This window comes from Mytilus edulis, chromosome 9 (genome assembly GCF_963676685.1).
Source record: "Mytilus edulis chromosome 9, xbMytEdul2.2, whole genome shotgun sequence".
NCBI classification, from domain to species: Eukaryota; Metazoa; Mollusca; class Bivalvia; order Mytilida; family Mytilidae; genus Mytilus; species Mytilus edulis.
The window spans coordinates 17,488,985-17,499,849 of NC_092352.1; positions in this window are offsets into that span (position 1 = coordinate 17,488,985).

The window sequence follows — 10,865 nt, forward strand, 5'->3', positions numbered from 1 at the left end:
TCTTATATATCCTGCACAGTTTACTTTAGCTGTATTTGGCAAAAGCATTTAGGAATTTTTGGTCTACAACGCATTTCAACTTCGTACTTTATTTGGTCTTTTTAACATTTTACGATTCGAGCGTCACTGATGAGTTTTTTTTAGACGAAACGCGCGTCTGGCGTAAATATAAAATGTCAATCCCGGTATCTGTGATGACGGTTTATTTAAATCAGTTTAGGAAATAATTTTTAATTACTTAAACATTTTCCATGGATATAGATGTTCCTTCTCTAAACAGATGACTATAATTAAAAAACGAAGATGCACACGATTAAAGGATTTTAACTGATTAACGTTGGCAGTTTTTATATAACGGTCTTGAAACTTTGAAGAGTTGACAGATAAAATCATAAAAAAAATAAGTCAGATAAATAGTTATCAAGGACACCAGGCTTATAATTCAATACGCTAGACGCGTGTTTCGTCTACATAACACTCATCAGTGACGCTCAGATCAAAATAGGTAAAAAGCCAAATAAGTACAATTTGAAGAGCATTGATGACCCAAAATTCCCAAAAGTTGTGCAAAATACGACAGATAAACCCTGTCAAAGTTGCTTTGACTTAAACATTTAAACTTTTACCTAGAGGGCAGCTCTTGATATTTTGTCTACACTTATTTTCAAAGATTGTTCTGTGAAGGGATTTCCGGTCTATTTACTATTTGAATAATTATTACTCAGTTTTAACCCATAATAGACGGCAAAAGAAGGTTAGTAATATTGAAACGTATATTGGGTCTAAAACATCTAGCTAACAGACAAACTAGTTGTTCAACTTTTCACTTTCAATGGTCGATTTTCTTTTTAATGAGAAAACAGAAAACAGGCACGCTAGTTGTTGGGTTACTAAATTCAATTGTGACCATTTTCATGAAAAGTTTGAAAATCGACCAATAAGTTTACAGTCTCTCTTTTTTTAATTTTATATCAATAGTTACTATTGTTAAGACATTTAGTTTAAACACTTCTGGTCTGTTCATAATAAACTTTACTTAGAAGGTCAATTATATTGACATTTGTATTAGATATGTAGAAGTGTTCATCTTTATAAATTAAAAAAATATCTTGGTGATACGAATGATGACTAAAAAGTCAAGATGAATGGCATAATGATGAATAAAAAATATTTATCAAAAAGGTGGATGAATGGCACAAGGATGAAAAGAATGTTTTATCACATAAATAAATGAATCACATAAGGGGACTACCATTTGATTTTTAAGGGGAGGGGGCGACAAGGATGAACTTTTAAAAAAAGACAGGACAGGAGTTTTATGTAAAGAAAAGGCAGGGTGAGCAACTTTGCCAAAAAATTCAGGATGACAATTTATGTAAAAATAATCAGGATAAATTAATAAAAGGGCAGGACAGAGATTACAACTTAAAAAAGGCAGGACAAAATGTTTCACCCTAGCCCCCCCCCCCCCCCCCTAAAAATCACATGGTAGCTCCGTAAAGACAATTAGAAACTTCAATAAGAGAAGTAGACGAATGACACCAACATAAGTAGAAATTACGATCGGAGAGGTAGATGAATGGCATATGGTTGAATAGAAATTTTGATCACAGATGTAGATAAAAGTCACAGGGATGAATATAAATTTGGATCACATATGTAGATGAATGGCATAAAGGTGAATAGAAATTTCTATCAAAGAGGTAGATGAATGACATAAGTGAGAATAGAAATTTCGATCAGAAAGATAGATGAATGACATAATGATGAATATACATTTTGATCGCAGTAACACTAGCAAATGAATGGCATTAGAATGAATAGAGAATTTGATCAGAGAGGAAGGAAGATGCATGGCTTTCGGTTGAATAGAAATTTCGATCAGAGAGGCTAATAAATGACATGAAGGTAAATAGAAATTTTGATCACAGAGGTAGATTAAAGGGAAAATTCACGATTTTTTACTTATGGTTTAAATATGTTCATTATGACATAATATATATATTCACAAAGTTTTATCGCTATATGTGCAGTAATAAAGGAGAAATTCAATAATTAATGAAAAAATATCAACTACTTCCTGTAGGTCGTGACGTTTTCTCCTGATTTTTGCATGCCGGGATTTAAAATACAATCATTAAAAGTCTTGGTTTTTAATCATATTTTAACGTAATCGTAAGCGCGCCGATGACTTATGCTTTATCTAATAACCATCCGATAATAAGAAGATAAAACGCACAGACGTTCAATTGTACTCATTCGTGAGATAAATTATCTATGTTAAACGTATATATTCGAATTATTTTTGTAGACAACACAAAAAGTTATAAATTTATTTTTAATAAATGCATTTTCGGACTGATAAGGTGAACAAATTAAAGTACAATAATCTGTAAAGACAATATGTTGGTGTACTATTATTGACCTTTTACTATCTCTGCTATGGCTAAGTTTATACGATGTGTGTATTCACGGTTCTGTGGCAATACTCGTAGATGGCTTGTTGAAAGGTAAATTGTTATTTGCACTTCGGTATTTAACCACGCCTCTAGGGCACACCTTGCCAGGTGTGATTGTCTATTCGGATCAGTGGTAGCATTTAATACACACATTAAAAATACATATTCAAGTTGGTGACAAATAAAAATTGGTCGCCGTGGAATAATTTAATTATATTTGGTGCTATTATTTATTTGAATTCAAATAAGTTAATTTACTAAGAAATACACAATTTTCGGTTAAAGACGGGAAACTTAATTCATATGTCAGAATGAAATGATATACAAGTCTTGTCCTTGATTTATGTCTCATAAAAAAGGGGGACTTAGAAATTAGAAATAGCTTTACTAAATCATTTTTATTTGTCTTTATTAGGCGAAAAAATGTACGAGAACACTTACATTTAGACTTTTGAAAGCCATGTATTAATTAATATATGAAACTATCTGAAGATAACTCTACCGAAGCGGAATATAATATGTACGAATAAAGAAAAAAATATTTTTGTAATGGAATCGAAAAAATACGAATAGATATTCTTTCAAGTGTGATAAACGTCAACCAAATTTATTCATAATGGGGAACGTCCTTATTAAAATCTGAGACAACTATAATAATCGTCGTCTCCCAACGTATATATATACTTAAATAACTATTTGATCAACGATGTTTAAAATTAAAAGACAACGAATTCAATGTTATCTTTCCCTATTTTTGAATGTTATTATAAGTCTGTTCAACTTGCAAGAATACCCCTAAAGCGGACAAATATCCGACAAGCAGTTTATTCTTTAAATTGCTGTCATTGAATATCAAGAAAGAAAATAAATCCCGAAATTGATACTCAATAGTTTTCCTAGAAAATATTCACATCCCTTGGGGATTATTAGTGTACGTCCAGTTGCATATATTTTACATGAATGCATGAATGTTGGAACAATTGTGATGATGACGAATTTCGTCCTTTATTCGAGAACAATTTAATTGATATATAAATCTGTGAGTTTACTATGTTCTTAACTTCGATGAACCAAAGCAAGTTATAAATTGACCTGTATTTAAATCAAATTGTTTCTTTTTTTTCTTCTTCTTCTTTTGGTATACAATAGTCTATCGAATTCGTTGATTACATACTGTTGGCATACATGGACTAGTCTATTTACAAAACTTTTACCACAATTTACACAAAATGTATGTTTCTTTCTTATGTTCAATGTATACATGTATACATATTTTAAATTGCGCTACTGACTATAGTTCCGTAACTTTCTACCAGGCGTATGTATACACGAATCGTCGACAAGTGCGCACATTTTTTTAGATCAATAATTCTGGTATGTTCCAATCTGTCCTAAACTATTGACAACGAGTATATATTACATTTTCCCAAATTAACCCTTGGAAAAATATGTAAATAGATTTGTATTTCTTCAATTATTTTTTTTTGTATTATTTTTTTTTTATAAATAATATTCTTTACACCAGAAATGTTATTTATAAACAAGCGTATGAGTTCAGTAATGACTAGTATATTATATCACTTTCGGACACGCAAGACAAAAATGTATATTATACATGCACCTGATAGTTCAAAATGGAAAGTTATAAGTAACGGTCGTGTACACTGATCAATACCTACAGAAGTGAAACGATGCATGAACTTGCAAGCCCGCCGGACAGGAAATCGATTGAATACCTGGACGTGTCACCTTACATCCTTATATCCTATAAGCTGTACTTGCTTTTAGAATAAAGTATTATTACACCCCTTCCAATACCTTTGGGAGTAATACCTTTAGCCATGCTGGTGATCAGATAAGGGAAGATCCGAATTTATTTAAATAAAGTTTATTACTTGAAAGAATTATGAACGAATTAGATTTTCGAAAACAATTTCCACGGAACACTTATTTATCATTTTATGATTTGAACTTTGACTTTTTAACTAATTACAATATTATCAGTTTAAAAATAACAGACTATATGGTTATTTAAAAATATAAGACCATTTTCCGTATCAAGTTAGTCAGTCAGATAAAACAACCGTACGATTGACAAGATATCGACACGCAATTACGACTACATCGTTTACTGTAGTTTTGTTCCTTTGTGGTTTATTGACATATCGGGATTTTTCATCGGAGAAGGTGACAAGATGGCGGAGAGTAGAGAACTGATACTCAAAATTTAAAATCGATGGTGATCTCTTATTTAGCGGAATAAAACTTTAATATCTATAAATTTGAGCATTTTTATACAGAATGGACATAATATCAATTTTTGATTTTTTTGCGAAGTTTCCCTTTAATGGCTTAACAGTACATAGAAATTTTGATCACAGAGGTAGATGAATGGCCTAACAGTAAATAGAAATTTTGATAGTAAATAGAAATTTTGATAACAGAGGTAGATGAATGGCCTAACAGTAAATAGAAATTTTGATAGTAAATAGAAATTTTGATAACAGATGTAGACGAATGGCCTAACAGTAAATAGAAATTTTGATCACAGAGGTAGATGAATGGCCTAACAGTGAATAGAAATCTTGATCACAGAGGTAGATGAATGGCCTAACAGTAAATAGAAATTTTGATAGTAAATAGAAATTTTGATAACAGAGGTAGATGAATGGCCTTACAGTAAATAGAAATTTTGAGACGTAGATGAATGGCCTAACAGTGAATAGAAATTTTGATCACAGAGGTAGATGAATGGCCTAACAGTGAATAGAAATTTTTATCACAGAGGTAGATGAATGGCATAACAGTGAATAGAAATTTTGATCACAGAGGTAGATGAATGGCCTAACAGTGAATAGAAATTTTGATCACAGAGGTAGATGAATGGCCTAACAGTGAATAGAAATTTTTATCACAGAGGTAGATGAATGACCTAATTAGTTATCAAAAGTACCATGATTATAATTTTGTACGCCAGACACGCGTTTCGTCTACATAAGAATTATCAGTGACGCTCATATCAAAATATTCATAAAACCAAACAAGTAAAGTTCAAGAGCATTGAGGATCCAAAATTCCAAAAAGTTGTGCCAAATACGGCTAAGGTAATCTATGCCTGGAATAAGAAAATCCTTAGTTCTTCGAAAAATTCAAAGTTTTGTAATCAGGAAATTCATACAAATGGCCACATTGTTGATATTCATGTCAACACCGAAGTGTTGACTACTGGGCTGGTTATACCATCGGGGACGAAACGTCCACCAGCAGTGGCATCGAACCAGTGGTGTAAATAGTGCATCGAACCAGTGGTGTAAATAGTAATCAAAGGTACCAGGATTATAATTCAGTACGCCAGACGCTCGTTTCGTCTACATAAGACCCACCAGTGACGCTCATATGAAAATATTTATAAAGCCAAACAAGTATAAAGTTTAAGAGCATTGAGGATTCAAAATTCCAAAAAGTTGTGTCAAATACGGCTAAGGTAATCTATGCCTGGGATAAGAAAATCCTTAGTTTTTCGAAAAATTCAAAGTTTTGTAAACAGGAAATTCATACCAATGACCACATTATTGATATTCATGTCAACACCGAAGTGTTGACTACTGGGCTGGTGATACCCTCGGGGACTAAACGTCCACCTGCAGTGGCATCAGTGAATAGAAATTTTGATCACAGAGGCAAATGAATGGCATAAGGTTAAAATAAATTTTGATCACAGAGATAGACGAATGGCATAATGATGAATAGAAATTTTGATCACAGAGGTAGATGAATGGCCTAACAGTGAATAGACATTTTGATCACAGAGGTAGATGAATGGCCTAACAGTAAATATAAGTTTTGATAACAGAGGTAAATGAATGTCCTAACAGTGAATAGAAATTTTGATAACAAGAGGTAGATGAATGGCCTAACAGTAAATATAAATTTTGATAACAGAGGTAAATGAATGTCCTAACAGTGAATAGAAATTTCGATCACAGAGGTAGATGAATGGCCTAACAGTAAATAGAAATTTTGATCACAGAGGCAAATAAATGGCATAAGGTTAATATACATTTTGATCACAGAGATAGACGAATGGCATAATGATGAATAGAAATTTTTATCACAGAGGTAGATGAATGGCTTAACAGTAAATAGAAATTTTGATAACAGATGTAGATGAATGGCATTAGGGGAATAGAAATTTTGATCACAAAGGCAAATGAATGGCATTAGTAAAAACAGAAATTTTGATCAAAGAGGTAGATGAATGGCATATGGGTGAAATAAGAATTAGAACAGAAAGGTAAATAGATATAGGAAGATGTGGTGTGAGTGCCAATGAGACAACTCTCCAGCCAAGTAACACTTTATAAAAGTAAACCATTATAGGTCAAGGTAAGGCCTTCAACACGGAGCCTTGGCTCACATCGAACAGCAAGCTAAAGGGCCCCAAAAATTTCTAGTGCAAAACCATTCAAACGGGAAAACCAACGATCTTATCTATATAAAAACGAGAAACACGTATGAACTACATAAACAAACGACAAAAAATGTACATCAGATTTCTGACTTAGGACAGGTGTATTCATTTGCAGAGGGATTATACATTTTAATGGTACCAAACCTTCTCCCTTTTTTGAAACAACATTACGACATCACAACATAGAAATGACTAGATAACAAAGGATGAATAGAAAATTTCACCAGAGGGGTAGATGGGTGGTTAGCATTTATAGAATTATTAATCAGAGTGATGCCTAAATTTTATTAGAATGAAACGCACTTTCTCGTGCAATTATTTCAAATTTTGGTAGATTTTGACCAATTTAGAACAGTTTGGTAATTGTTATCTGTGATCATACATGTAACCCTATGTCATATGTCTATGTTCATGCTATGACAAAAAATCAATAGGTAATTGTAAATGAAATACGCTGAGAATGTGTACTAACAAAAGAAGTAAGATGGATAAGAAGCAATTTTATCATGACGAGTGACTGTCCCTCTGGTATATGTATCCCCTCTTTTGTTGCTGCACAGACCTAAACATTCCATTGATCTCTATTTTCCCCCTTCCCAATAACAAAGTCTATCGTTACTAAGTGTTTGTGAGCATTTTTTATGTCTACGCCTAAATGCATTGGGTATTTCTTTCATTGACCCAGTATGAGTTGTAATTTACGGAGCCCCGCTAAGGACATGCAATAAAAATATATATTGTGTGCACAAAAAATATATTGTGCGCTCAACTTAAATATATTTTGCGCACAACTTAAATTTATTGTGCGCATAACTTAAATAAATTATGCGCAAATTTTAAACATATTGTGCGCACAAATTAAATATATTGTGCGCACAAATTAAATATATTGTGCGCACAAATTAAATATATTGTGCGCACAAAATAATATAGTATGCGTTAAATTCTTTGACCTTACACAAGGTACGGGGCTTCAATGTCTCCTTTTTAAAGTGTCAGAATGGAGAAATGCAGAAGGTTTCCTTTTGAAATGGGGCTATATTACATCGAAATACTCTAGCAAAACTTCATCACTGTATTTTTATCGACTCCAACAGATGCGTTGGAAGCCTCCACTTTATATCACAGTTTATTGGAACGGTTTGAAACAGACTTGGCAATAGAACAAGGACACTAACGAACTTATGCAGACTTTGTGGTTTTATCTATTTTCTTGTAACAAATATAAAACTACTATTTGCACTTATACATTATACTTTATGTCTGAAAATCTCAAGATTTTGTTTATGTTGATCGACACAAAACTGACATATTACTCAGTTCACGACTTTTATTTTATTATGCTCCGTTGCCGATAGAAATGGTCATTATATCTAAAAGACTTTACGTCCGTCCATCCGTCTGTCTCTGTTTCTGGTAAATGTTTTGGTTATAGTTTATGATGAGGTTTTAGTGTCATCAACTTAAATGAATTATGTGGTTTCTTTAAAGACAACATTGTAATGAGGGACGAAAGATACCAGAGGGACAGTCAAACTCATAGATCGAAAAAAAAAAAACTGACAACGTTATGGCTAAAAATAAAAAGACAAACAGACAAGCAATAGTGCATAAGACACAACATAGAAAACTAATAGTCTTAGTCGGTAGGTCACATTCATGAAAAGGGAAGGGTATTGAAGTTACGACAGAAGGGACATATCCGATATCATCTGTGAAACGGTTATTCCATAACGGTCAACCAACTCGTGATGGCGTCCGTAAAATTTACGAAGGGATGATTTCAACTTCACCATTTGAAACTCTTGGTTTGAAAGCTTCAAGTTGTGAGCAGCAATCCACTATCAAGGAAATCATGATAAGAAATACAAGCACGGGAATATCGTATCAATTGGGAGACATATACTTGGTATGCAGGCGCTGCTGGAATGTTGCTACATAGAAATGAAAAGTTTACAATTGGAAGCTGAAATCATCTCTTTTGTAGAAAAGTTTTGTTTTCACCAAATTTTGTATTATTTAGTGAGAGAACATCATCTATATAGCGGAACGTAAAGTTAAAGGACATTGAAAACTTCTTATCTTTCTTCCTAAGAAGTTCCTGTATGAAGTCAGCCTCATAATAATAAAGAAACACGTCGTCAAAAAGAGGGGCACAATTGGTTCTCATTGGAATTCCGACAGTTTGTTGATAAACACGTCCTCCAAACGTAACAAATATGTTGTCAGTCAAGAAATCAAGCATTTTGATAATGTCAAAAGTGTAGAGTAAGTCAAATCCACTGAAATATATATATATTTAAGTTGTGCGCACAATATATGTTTTTTTTTTCCTTTGCATGTCCCTAGCGGGGCTCCGTAGTAATTGGTCTACAGTATCATAGTATGATATCTTAGTTTGGTTGAGGATAGACTAGAGCATGTTAATAAAAACAAACAAGAGGCTCTCAAGAGCCTGAATCGCTCACCTGAATTTTTTTGGTTTAATCTCTCATCAATGATTATTTTGGCTTTTCAATTTATTTAAATGTTCTTTGAATCGTCCTATTTTCTTCAAAAGCAAAAAAAATCATTTTCTCCTATGTTCTATTTTAGCCATAGGAGCTATGTTTCTTGACATACAAGGAAATGAAATATAAAATTTATACTAGATACTCTGAAACTCTGAAACTCATTTAGCCTAAGTTTGGCTGAAATTGATACAGCAGTTTCATAAGAGAAGATTTTTTAAAGTCAACATGATGAACAAATTGTGAAAAAAGTCTTTAAAGGGCAATAACTCCTAAAGAGGTCAATTGACAATTTTGGTCAAATTGACTTATTTGTAGATCTTACTTTGCTGATCATATTTGCTGTTTACAGTTTATCTTTATCTATAATAATATTCAAGATAATGACCAAAAACTGCAAAATTTCCTTAAAATTACCAATTAAGTGGCAGCAACCCAACAATTGGATGTTTGATTCATCTGAAAATTTCAGGGCTGATAGATATTGACCTAATGAACAGTTTTACTCCATGTCAGATTTGCTCTTAATGCTTTCGTTTTTGAGATATAAGCCAAAAACTGCATTTGACCCCTATGTTCTATTTTAAGTAACGGCGGCCATGTTTTTTGACGGATCAAAAATCAAAGCACACACTTTGTGCAGGATAATCTAAGGAACAACCATGCTAAGTTTTAACTAAATCCATTCAGTAGTTTCAGGGTAGAAGATTTTTTAAAGTTAGCAAATATGATGAACAAATTGTGAAAAATTGTCATTAAAGGACAATAACCCCTTAAGGGGTCAATTGACAATTTTGGTCATATTAACTTATTTGTATATTACTTTGCTGATCTTTTTTGCTGTTTACAGTTTATCTTTATCTATAATAATATTCAAGATAATGACCAAAAACTGCAAAATTTCCTTAAAATTACCAATTAAGTGGCAGCAACCCAACAATGGTTTGTTTGATTCATCTGAAAATTTCAGGGCTGATAGATCTTGACCTAATGAACTTTTTTACTCCATGTCAGATTTGCTCTAAATGCTTTCGTTTTTGAGATATAAGCCAAAAACTGCATTTGACCCCTATGTTCTATTTTAAGTAACGGTGGCCATGTTTTTTGACGGATCAAAAATCAAAGCACACACTTTGTGCAGGATAATCTAAGGAACAATCATGCTAAGTTTTAACCAAATCCATTCAGTAGTTTCAGAGGAGAAGATTTTTTAAAGTTAGCAAATATGATGAACAAATTGTGAAAAATTGTCATTAAAGAACAAAAACCCCTTAAGGGGTCAATTGACAATTTTGGTCATATTACCTTATTTGTAGATTTTACTTTGCTGATCTTTTTTGCTGTTTACAGTTTATCTTTATCTATAATAATATTCAAGATAATGACCAAAAACTGCAAAATTTCCTTAAAATTACCAATTAAGTG